Raw genomic sequence first — 12585 nt, forward strand, 5'->3', positions numbered from 1 at the left:
GTTTGGGAAAAATGTGCTGCAATCATAAATGATCCCTTATTTCTATTGTATCACTTAAACAAGCTTATATGCATTTTTCATTAAGTATGTCCTGCACCCAGTTAGGATCTTGTCCACAATCTATTTATTTGCAATATATACAAATGCTAAAAAGTGTACAGTTGTCCATACACGGTCAGATTTGGCAGCTGATCCACCCATGTATGGGTCTGCCCAAATTCTATCCTGACAGATATATGGCTGAAAACTGAGATTGAGTGGCAGGGTCCTAAAAAAGATTTTGTTTGGGGCCCAGTAGGCTTTATTCCAATGATGTTTATATTTTTCTTATCTTAATTCACTTATCCAAAATGTCCAGAGCTCGCACAGTCTACTAAATCTCAATGCTGAATGACACCTAAAAACTTTAGAACATGCAGAATCACATCTGTTTCTTCCTCAGGATCTGAACCTGTTTAAAGTGTTGTTTTTTATGAAATTAATTGAATGTTTGCAAATTGCAAATTTTGCCCCCAAGTCTGCCACTGGCTCAACCTTTTCACTTATATTTGTTCCTGCCATACTCCCTAGACACTCGCCCTTATCCTGATGGTTGTTGGAGCCTAAATGGACCTTCTAAAATATTTCTTCATGTTTTTTGAGAACATAATTTTAGTGTTAGTTATTCAAAGATGTTTCTATTGGTGAAATCAGGATTGCTTTAATAAACAGCCAGAAGGGGTCTTTGCCAAGGTCCACCAGGAGAAGAGGTTTCAGTTTAGGCCCCAGAAACTGCAGACCCCTTGATCTTGTCAGCTTGAAATACTCCATTTTATACCATTTTTTATTTCTTTTACTTTTTAATAGAAAATGTTTCTAATGGCCCTATCCCTCAAGCACACAACACCCAAAGACCAGATAGAATTGATTGATTCCAAGTGCTAGAAAATAGCCGTACAAGTACAGAAGGTTGGGATCCAGAAAAAATGAATTTATTGTAACTTCTTTATTAGGGATTTGCTTTTTTCTGCATGGCAAACAAATACCTGCATGGTGGTTGGTGGTCTGTTAATAATAATAATAACAATAATAATAACAAAATAACTAAAAATATAACTTACACTGAAAAGAACTTTGGATGTTCCACTAAGTCAGGTTATTGATATTCTAGCAGGCAACTCTAATATAAACAAATGTGTGTCTATCAAGTGGGACAAATTGTTTGGGGAGTTGATGCCCACCCCTAGGCCCATCAGAGCCTAGGGTGAAATAAACTTACATGTCTCTAATTTCTAGGAACAACACAAATCCAACTTGAATTACAAATTATAGTTTTAAAGTTTAATTGAAATGTTGTAGCTTTTATTCATGATAAAGCGATATGAAAACACAATTTAAGTTTTTGGAACCTTGGGTTTACGTTTCATTTAAAATACTAAGGGACTAATTGTGTAAACCCCAGGATCAATTTAATAGAAAACAGAATTTCAGAGGAGAGTAGGAGCTGAATCGTGGATAAATTAAATATTAATGACAGACTAATGAGGGAGAGCTTGTCACATGGGTGTGCTTCTGCTCAAGTGCATTTTCTGCAGAACAGGAAGGTAGAGTTTGTAGTTTCCTTCAAGTTGGAAAAATCCTTATTGCTTATGACTTGTTTACTATTAAAGGGACAAATATCTGATTATGCCACTCCTACTAACTGCTAAATATGCATGTGCACTTTGTTTAAATCAATTAAAAGGGTCTAAAAAGTGCTGACTGTGTGTAACATTAGGCATGTGTATTACATATGGGTGCCTCTATGGTTGGTAGATTGATATATGAGCAAACAGACATCCATCAAGGGTTGACAAGCTGTACAGCTGTAGGGGTGCCTGTACTACTTATTGGCTTCAAATGTTACACTCACACTGAAGAAATACAATTGAAAAAGGCACATAAGATAATGCCATGAGTTTTGACCCCACAGTGAATAGGAGAGGTGGGTGCTGGCTGTGATCTTTGCATTGCAATTGCAAGTAACTGCCTTGTAGGTGCATGGTGGTCATTTAGCACATTTAGGGTCCTATTTATCATGCTGTGTAAAACAATTACCACCATGTAAAGAGCTGTGTAAACTAAACGTACACTTATCAAGATGTGTGTTTTATTGTAAGTAGCCCAAATGCCAGATTTGACACTTTTTTTTTTACACCCGCGCTATCCAACTTCTGTGGTACCGAGGGCCAGAATTTTTCTGACCCACATTACCAGAGTTGGCCAGGCCGCCTGGGCGCCCTAGGCAACCTGGTCACCCACCCCTCCTGCACGCGTGTGGAGGGGTGGGTGACAGAGGAAAGAAAGGGGAGTCAGAGGTGCAAACCCAGCTAGGGGTAGGCAGAAGACAATTGTAGAGGTAGCTGCCACGCCCCCCTATAATTGCATCCTAGGCCTCTGCCTCTTCTGTCTACCCCTAGTTCCGGCCCTGCATATTACCTCAAGACCATGTCCACATTAATGGCGGAAGCACGCGAAAAAGGTTGGTGCTTACTGCAGGGATATCACTCATATGTGAAAAATATAAGTCATAGTAAAACATACCCTTGAATCCATATGCCTCCTCCTCTCCTTTGGATAACACATCACCCCACTGCAAATGATTGTTCCGTTAAGGCCCCTAACAACAATTTCCAAATGCTAACTAACCCTCAAAACAAACTCTACCAAGCTCACGTTCCACAGGGAGAATATGTCAGGCAGAGTATGGCACACACAGGGAGCATAGGGCAGACACAGTATGGCACACACAGGGAGCATAGGGCAGAGAGAGTATGGCACACACAGAGAGCATAGGGCAGACACAGTATGGCACACACAGGGAGAATAGGGCAGACACAGTATAGCACATATAGGGAGCATAGGGCAGGCAGAGTATGGCACACACAGGGAGCATAGGGCAGACTGAGTATGGCACATACAGGGAGCATAGGGCAGGCAAAGTATGGCACACACAGGGAGCATAGGGCAGGCAAAGTATGGCACACACAGGGAGCATAGGGAAGGCAGAATACAGCAGGAAACCTATAAGGACCACTCTGAACCGTTCATACTGTGCTACATACAGTGACACAATGTTGGTGTCACTCCAGCAGTTTGTATGAGGTGTGAACAGGTGAACAATATGGGCACATTCAGTCTGGGTCTGAGGTATGAACAGTAGAGGGCTTTAGGGTGTGAACAAAAGAGGTGTTACATGTGTGGACAATGCAGGGGGGATTACAGTCTGAATTTGAGGTATAAACAATGCAGAGGCCAGATAATATCAGTACTGATGCTGTGCCTGGTAAACAGGCAGACTTTCATGTGGGGGGGCCACACAAAGGGGCCGCATACAGCCCGGCTGCTGACAGTTGGACAGAACTATTTTACGTTACCAGTTTAGACATCATGTAATCCATATACAGGTGTGTGACCTGATATCCAGAATGGTTGGGACCTGAGGTTTTTTGGATCATCATACCTTAAGTCTACTGGAATATGTTGTATACATGTAAACATTAAATAAACCCAATAGGCTGGTTTTGCTTCCAATAAGGATTAATTATATCTTAGTTGGGATCAAGTGCAAGGCACTGTTTTATACTACGGAGAAAAAGGAAATTATTTTTAAAAATTTGGATTATTTGGATAAAATGCAGTATATGGGAGATGGCCGTTCTGTAATTCGGAACTTTCTGGATAACGGATTTCCAGATAACTCTTCCTATACCTGTGTAGAAAAAAATACGAAAAAAAACACCATGGACGAACACCATATTTTCCCATACCATCTTCAAATGTTTGCTCTCGTCTACATCAGATCTTGACACAGAGATACTCGATCATTACACAGCTTGATAAGGACACCAGTTTTTACACAGTGATACCTGTTAATGTGTGTGGTAATTTGTCATCGATTTTTTACACAGAGTGATAAATAGGCCCCTTAGTCCCCATGGAGACACTCAACGATGCAGCGACAACACACTCATCTTTCCTTGTACCATTGGCGTAAAAGAATTACTAGTCTTTCTATAATTATATTACAACGTGTCAGTGTGTGGCGCACAAAATAGAGCTAAACAGGAGCCTCGTGTGGTGCTGTTTTCGCTTTCATTTCTGGCCAGGCTCTGTCATGTTTGAGACTGTGTTTCATAGCCTGTGACAAAGTGACCAAAATGAAAGCCAGTGGCCACAGAGCTATGGCAATATGAGTTTCCACAGCCTTGCGGGCTCTGAATCTCTGAAGTGACATTCTCCACAGGCAGACTGGCAGGTTAGACAGACTGAGCAATAGGTGGCAATGTGAAGAGTACGGTGCAACCAACCGCATAGAGCAATTAGGATATGGTGCCAGCCTCCTGACACTCCCCCTGCCTTTCCACAGCTGCCTCTTCACCAACTTAAGTATCAGCTGGAACTCCAGACAGCTGTTATTGTAGGCTCTGATACCGGGCAAGCAAGAAAGAAATGCCCGCCTTTTCCTCTTCAGTTTGCACATAGTAATACTGACAGCAATCTCCCTCAGCCCCTCCCCCCTCAGAGCAACATTACTTTGTGCAGAGGAAGTGCACTGATCTCTCAGTTGGTACTGCAGGCTTCAACAGCAGCTGCTCCCCTAACAAGCATGGGACTACAGTTTGCTGTTAACTAACCTATCTAGTTCCAGACTTTTTACTTTGGCGGCTGTTACCCACACAGCAAGTGACTGTGATTGATCTCCCCACTTTTCCGTGAACATTGTAGTATTGTAAACAAAGTTACTCACATACTCCCTCCTTTGCCCACCCTGCAGAAGACCAGCAGATCACTCACCTCATGCTCAGAAGTAGTGATGGGCGAATTTATTCGCCAGGCGCGAATTTGCGGCGAATTTGAGCAACTCAAAAAAAAATTGTCGCCGGCGTCCAAAAAAACGAGATGCCGGCGCAGTTTCGCAAATTCGCCCATCACTACTCAGATTGAATAACAGCTGAAGAACTAGTGGCAGCACAGAGCATCATTAAAATCTCCTGTTCCCTCCATGTTTTCCTTACATATTTCCAAATGCTACACCAACTTCACCTGACACAGAAAGAAATTGCCAGCGCTTGGCTAAAGGTGGCCAAACTGCCCATACACGGGCAGATAAAGCTGCCGATATCCAGCAATTTATCTGCCCATGTATGGGGCTTCCGACAGGTCTTCCTGGTCGATAGCTGGACGAATAAATTCGCCAGACACAAATTCGCCAGTTTTCTTCACTTTATATGGTACAGATGTGGAGGTGGCTACGGCTACCCCACCAACTGTTGAAGAGCACAATTTAAATTTTCTGGACTAAAGGAGGAATAGTTGGAAAGTATTCACGTATCCTTAGGCACCACTCTGCTGCACGTATTGCAGCCCAAAGTAGGAACCCTGGAATTACTGCCCGCTTCAAGCTCCAGGGTTCCCCCATGTCAGTATATGCACATCCCCACAATTCAGAATGGGAGGTGGGATGAATGCATCAGTGCAGGTGAATCAATAAGGAAAGGCAATGATTGTCTTTGGACACAAGTGCTCTTCATTAGTGATGGATGAATAAATTCGGCAGACACGAATTAATATTAATACAATTATAAAATGATGTATAAATTAAATTGTTTGCTGCATAATCAAACTCCCACTCATTCAGTCTCAAGTTTATTGACTTCAGTGGGATTTCAGATATAACATATTCATGGCAAGGCCCAGGGGTGTTCAAGTTCCAAACAAGGAGGAAGCACACCAATACATACCGGCAATGCCTTTAAAACATTTATGCAACAAAAATGTGACACATTTCTGCTGAAATAAGTAAGTGGTGTGCCAAAGATTTACATATAAAAATTTTAGGTTTAGTAAATATTATATGTCAATGAATGTAGTATAGGTTCATTATAATGGAAACAAAATGGACATTAAACATATATTTAATTATCTCTTTTGGGTGAATAAATTAGTATCTGTATCTGTATATTTTAACCTTGGATTGAAAAGTTCATCAAGCACATGGAACTCATTATTAGCAAGATGCCTGGGTTAAAACTTCTTAACTTAACCTATTCCTTTGCAGTTATTTCACATATTTTATTTTTTTTCTCTGGCCTAGGACAAGCAAGTTCTTTCTCATAATCTGTCTGTGATCAATGTAGGATCCTCGGGCTTTTCTCCTGGAAGAGGATCAATTTCAGGGGAAACCTCCTTTTGGCCTTTCCTAGGATGGGCGAGGGTTCCTTATTCCCCTAATCCTTATGCTGCTCTATCCTTGCTATACTGACAAGCCTTTTTGTTCCCATAGATTTAACTGACAGATGGCATCGGCATACTAGCAGACACTTTCTCAATCACATCCAGCTTTGAAGTGACTGCAGAAAAATCAATATTATCCTTGTTGGTACATACAGGCACAGAATTGTTCTATTAACTTGATGTAACTGCCATTTTACTTCCTTAATAACAAGCAATATGAGGTTAAATGAGCATTGATTTACCACGATGCACCACTATTTATCAAATTCTTGGTTGCATCTCCCAATAGAATCTTTGGCTGGATTCTCAGATGGAACTCATGCGGATTTTATTGTTCTCTCATTTCCCCAATGGAACTCACGGTACAATGGAGATAATGATTCTCTGCGTAGCTTTAACTCCAGTTTTAGTAATAATGTACACATTTTGCAGTTAAAATAAAAGGTAATGCCAGACACTGGTTGTTCTTCAGATTTTTGGGGGGGGGGGGGTTTCTAGGACAGGCAGACCGGAGGCTATAATAAGTGACATAGTAAAATTGTCCTTTAGGGATCAGTAACACCAAAAAAATTAAAGTGTTTTAAAGTAATTGAAATATCATGTAGTGTTGCCCTGCACTGGTAAAATTGATGTGTTTGGTTCAGAAACACTACTATAGTTCATATAAACAAGCTGCTGAATAGCAATGATGGAAATTGAAAAAAGTCTATATGGCACAGGTTAAATAGTAGATAATAGATAACACCATTATGTTCTACAAAGCTTATCTGATATCTGCTGTGTAACCCGGGCCTTTTCTCCTTTGAATAACTGCCCCCATTGCTACACAGCAGCTTATTTATATAAACAATAGTAGTGTTTCTGAAGCAAACACAGCAGTTTTACCAGTGCAGGGCAACACTGCATTATATTTGTATTACTTTGAAACAATTACATTTTTTGATGTTACTGTTCCTTTAACTAGGATGCCACCAAAGCTGGCGTATGAAGTTAGCACCATGGCATCAGGTAGCTCCATCATTCATGACCTCTAACGGACAGTCTATAGTCTTGTGTCTCCACCCAGCAACCATCATTTCACCTACTGGTTACAAGACATTGTAACCTAATTATAATCTTGAGAAATGAACTAGGCTTTCCAGCTACAGGAATATCTTATCTTGGAAAATCATCCATAAAACTACAGAGTTTGTTATTGCAAGATATCTGTCAGAAGATGGTAATTATCAATGTTTAAAACCATGCATTCCTTTTCTTTTTAATAAAAATGGAAGTTCTGGGACCAGGTTCCAGCACAGGTAACCTTACCAGTTACGTACTCTTTATTGCTGACTGCAGCAGTCTGTCAGAATCCTTCTTTAGTCACGTGAGCCTAAAGTGTATTGAAGAATATTGACAGGCATTTCAATAATTTTCTTGATGTTTTTAATTGTCTTCGGGACTATGGGAGAGTAAACTGTTAGTAAGAAGTGACTAGGATGTTATGCCATCATTGATGGCACACACAATGGTAAAATTATACCATCCTAACTCTAAAACTGTACACTGCAATACTCAAGCAATTCATAAAACTATATACTTAAATGCATATGTATTGGTACATCGCATGCCAGTTGTAGTGGACTCTACTTAGTGGAATTGTAGAGAAAAACATTTCACTGTTATTGGAAAGCCTAAATCTGCTAGACGCATCTGCTCCACTTGTTAAATCTATTTTGGCCTTTGTGTTGAGATGCTGGGCACAGATCTCTGTGGACCCAGCAACTCCCCTTTTCCTACTGTACATCTCAAATTAGATTTTGATCACCCCTCCAGGGCAACCTATGAAATATACAGTAGTTTGCTGGTTTAAATTATTTTATCTTATTTCTTATCTCTGCTTTGTAAATAGATTAGGAGAGGGTCTTAATGTTTTTTTGTGGATCCACTTCCCTGGGTCTACCCACTGATCTAAAAAATGCTGATTTTAAACAATTTGTGCTACATTGATGATCCCCCCCCAAAAAAATTGAATCCATGGCACTTTATTGATTTATAACTTTTTATCATCTTAACTATTGTCTTTTTCCATGGATTTGAAGGGTGCCGAGGAGGAATCGCGCAGTCTTATGGTTCTTTACCCTCCTCTCCTGGATCCACTTTGAGTATTTGTGTGCTGGGTGAAGCTCCAATGAATACTAGGTGAAAGTGACGATCCATAGTCATAAGGTAAAGGAGAGTTTGAAGATCCCCGTCTCTTTTCTCTTGCATGTGATTATAAGAAAATCCTTTTAGCAAAAGGTAAAATGTTGTACTCTATAACAAGAAGTAGCTAGTGGCCCTAAAGCTTGCGAATGTTAGCAATTGTGTTTGCTTCCTTTTTGACTTATTACAGACCCCAATGATTTCATCACAAAGTTGGGGACCAAATGGCTTTTGCAAACATGTAATAAAAATTCGCAATTGCAAAGTGTTTTGCGACACACTGTTTAACAAAACACCAGGGCAGGTGTTAACGCTAAACCTTTGCTTAGCGATAATGTTCAATGTAATATTCACCAGGGAATGATATTACATTGCGAACAGTGCTAAACATTTGTCGCCCCCAGCCCAGTGTGACTAAAACAGCTGCGGAAGATCCCTTGGCTGTGTTGGAGGGTCGGCTTTATTAAAGTTGCTGCTTTTGTTGGCAAATATTTGGCGTGCAGCATCTCTTCACTGATACAGACACGTTCCTATGATTTTTATAGGAACGTGTCAGTATCGCTTTAAGGTTCGTGTTATGTTTTCCATGTAAATTTGAGTTTTTGAGGTTAACTCACATTTGGGGTTAAAAAAAGTTTGCCTTTCGAGGTCATGTAGGAGTCAATAGCAGAGGTCCCTTGAACCATTTGAAGATGTTAATAGCCTCATGATGTTTGAAAATTCAAGTTTTTTTTTGCAGAAAACTTGATTAATTCGATTTTTGGGGTTTCACAACTCCAACTTGCTGAATAAAGTCTTTTCTTAAATAAGAAACCATTAGAATTAATTTGGGGTATAAAAAACTCAAAATTCAACCCCCCAAATAAAAATTCAACCCCCCAAATAACACTTGCGACTTTCAGTTACATTCGCCCTTTTGTGCTTTGGCACTTTTTGGCACATGGTTGATAGAAAGTGCACAACTCCAACTTTCTGAATCAAGTTTTTTCTTAAATAAGAAACCATTTGAATTAATTTGAAGTATAAAAAAACCTCAAAATTCGACCCCCCCCAAATAACGCTTGCGACTTTCAGTTGTATTGGCACTTTTTTGCACATGGTTGATAGAAAGTGCACAACTCATGTTTTCGAAAAGGAAACAAGCTATAGTAGGGTTCTGATTAACAATCAAGCTAGCTATGCTTTAAACCCCATGAGTGACCCTTAGCCTATATAATATTCCAAAAATTGGACATTTTAGGAGCGATTGCCTCTGATTTCCCTAAATACAAACAATAAAAGAGAATCACAGCTTGAACATTCTCCCCAATTACATAATCCCAGAGACTGAGCCACAGGCTGCCAGTAAATTTTAATCTGAGTATGATTGCACATTTGTATGCAATTGTATTGTCATACACAATATATTAAGGATTCTTTAAAAAAGGGAAAACTAAACTTTGCAAACCTGTCCAGCAAAACAGCATTTATTGCTATTACTGGGTGACTCTTAGCTTCCATTTTTTTATTTGTTTAATAACTGCCAAATATAATTGTGTCCTTTCCGTGCAAGAAAATCAATGTGCTGGTTAGTGTTGGATGAAATGTGTGAAGCACCTAACAAAAGATGAAAGAAAGCATGTCTGTGCTAATGCAGAAGTAGGTACATTTTGCAAGTCCAACCAGGGAAAAGATTTGACACCGTGCAGAACAAAAGCCTGTTGTGTGAGCTGCGCACAAGATTTGCTAAGGGTTTGTATTATGCCTTTAGTTCTGTGGGAGTCATTTCCTGTTGTTGACTAGAGTTCTTTATTTAGAACCTCTGAGCTGCAAAGAGACAGTTTGCTTGCCGAATGCCTGTCATTAGAACTTTTAAAGGCCAATGTGAAGAATGTTTCAGAGCTTTTCAGAATTTTATTGCATTCGGCCTCCTTCCAGTGTCCTGTATTAGCAGATCTTTACTATAAGGAAGAAAAAAAAGCATAACAATAAGTGTCGCTCTTATTCTTTTGAAAATTTCAAGCAATTGTGTTGGGATTCAAAACACTTATATTGCCAAAGGATCATCGAATTTATTTCATGGCAGTTTCCGTCAGGGAGGAATTTAAGCAGAATGCTTCTGATTGTTATTCAAATGATATATTGTTTTAATGTTCATTAAATCATGTCTGTCGGACTGTTCCCAGCATTCATAAAAGGGGAGAATTTTTATACCAGGGCAAAACATTTAGAGCACTGCTGATGATTCTCACACGCATTGCATCTGCTCTCAGTAAATTGGGTGCCATTGGTTCTTAAAAACAACTAACTGCTTTATTTCTTGAAATTGATCTCTCAAAAGGCAGAGTAGTAGTAACAACCAGCTGTATTACTCAAACAAAGGTGTCCAGCTCCAGAGTGCAAGTCATCACACTGGTGCTCCAAAAAATTCTCTCTGCTCTGAGCCCTATGCTGGCATGTGACATGTCCCCCAATTGTAATAAAAAGCAGCAGCTGTGACCACTGTGACCCCTACCCCAACACATTTTAATATCTCACCTATTCTATAGGCTCTGGTCCTCCCCCTGTAACTCCACTCCGGGTGTGCTCCGGCCTTGCAACAAATCCATGCCTGACAATGAAATATTTGCTTTTAAATAGGTGATGATACATTCCACCTGCGAATTAGTTGTTATAGGTGACAGGGCCTGTAGCATACTTTGCATCTTTTATTACATATGCCCATAGGGTAAACCTTCTGACTTCCTATGTGTGGCCTATAACTCCCCTAATCCACACTCTTTCCACTAAAGTGTATGTTGCACATATGAAAATTAATTCAGAGTGTGAGAGTAGGGTAAGAGAAAAGTAATTCCATTTATTGCTGGGAGCTGAAAGACAACAGAAACATTCTTAAGGTGGCCATACAAGGGCAGATAAAGCTGCCGATATCGGTCGTTTAGACCAATTTGACAGCTTATCTGCCCGTGTATGGGGGCTTCCGACGGGTCTTCCCGATCGATATCTGGCCACGATATTGATCGGGAAGGTTGGATTTTTACCCGACCGACCCGTCGGAGCCCCTTGGCGCATCGTAATTAGATCGTTCAGGCCATACGGCCGAACGTTCGAATTACCCCAGATATAGCCATGCAGTTAGTGGCATATCGGGGAAAGATCCGCTCGTTTGGCGATGTCGCCAAACGAGCGGATCTTTGAGTCTATGGCCACCTTTAGTCCTGCACATGGGAACTGGCGCATCATGTAAAAGTTTCTAAAGCAAATAAACATATATACTTCTATACAAGCAATTCAGAATATAGGTAATAAACCTAACAAGTTTGAAAAACATTAAACTAAGGATTACTACCTGAAAGACAACAGGAATATTTTCTTAATCCTGCACATGGGAACTGGTGCATCAAGTAAAAGTTCCTACCTTGGCTGTGCACTTTAGTTCCCTCTGCAGTGGCAGAGCAGGAAGTGTTCCTGGAAAATGCAGTCTTACAGGAAACAAAATGTAAGTTAGTGCTGAATGTGTTTTATTGCACAAATTTTATTAGGGGGGGTGATTAACTTTGTACCTCTTACATGTACCATAACAGGATTAGCCCTCAGAATTGGTAGTACTACCTCCACTTTCTTCTTCATCATTCCTAATGCCGCAATTGCCTCAAGATCCAGCCGTAGCCTTCAAAATTGGTTGTGCTAAACCCATGTTCTTCTTCATCATTTTCCCAAGTTGCAGCACTAGCCTTCAGAATTGGTTGTACTACCTCCAAGTTCTTCCTCATCTAGGGTTGCCACCTTTACTGAAAACTATTTTCCGGCCAGTGGGGGGCGGGCACAATAACGGGCAAAAGGGGGCGAAGCTACGCGGCGTGCCGCAAAACGGACGGAGCAACACCGCAGCGATGTCCACAGAGCTGGAAAAAAAAGTTCTGTGCGAATTGGGGGCAGGCCAGGGGCTTTTTGTTAAAGGGTATTACAAATTACCGGCAACTGCATTGCCGGTAAATTTGTAATACCGGCCCCGACCTTGGCAGGTGTTTTACCGGCTAGGCCTTCATTTTCTCAAGATTTGGCACCATCCATATTCCTCCAAAGAGGGCCAGACCTGGTATCCCATAAACTCTTAAAGACTAGGACCAGTCTGTAAAAAATACCTACCACCTTTGGGCCAATAGG

At 40.6% G+C, this 12585-nt stretch overlaps 1 long non-coding RNA gene across 1 annotated transcript; it reads right to left on the bottom strand.

The window, feature by feature from the left end:
• Window positions 1–9098: 9098 nt before the first annotated feature.
• LOC108716309 lies at window positions 9099–12197 on the bottom strand. The gene is made up of 3 exons (XR_001935645.2): window positions 11768–12197; window positions 10957–11029; window positions 9099–10379 (listed from the first exon to the last, which is right to left on the bottom strand). It is a non-coding gene; the product is annotated as an uncharacterized LOC108716309 (long non-coding RNA).
• Window positions 12198–12585: the final 388 nt, after the last annotated feature.

The sequence above is a fragment of the Xenopus laevis genome, chromosome 5L, assembly GCF_017654675.1.
Source record: "Xenopus laevis strain J_2021 chromosome 5L, Xenopus_laevis_v10.1, whole genome shotgun sequence".
Taxonomy (NCBI): Eukaryota; Metazoa; Chordata; class Amphibia; order Anura; family Pipidae; genus Xenopus; species Xenopus laevis.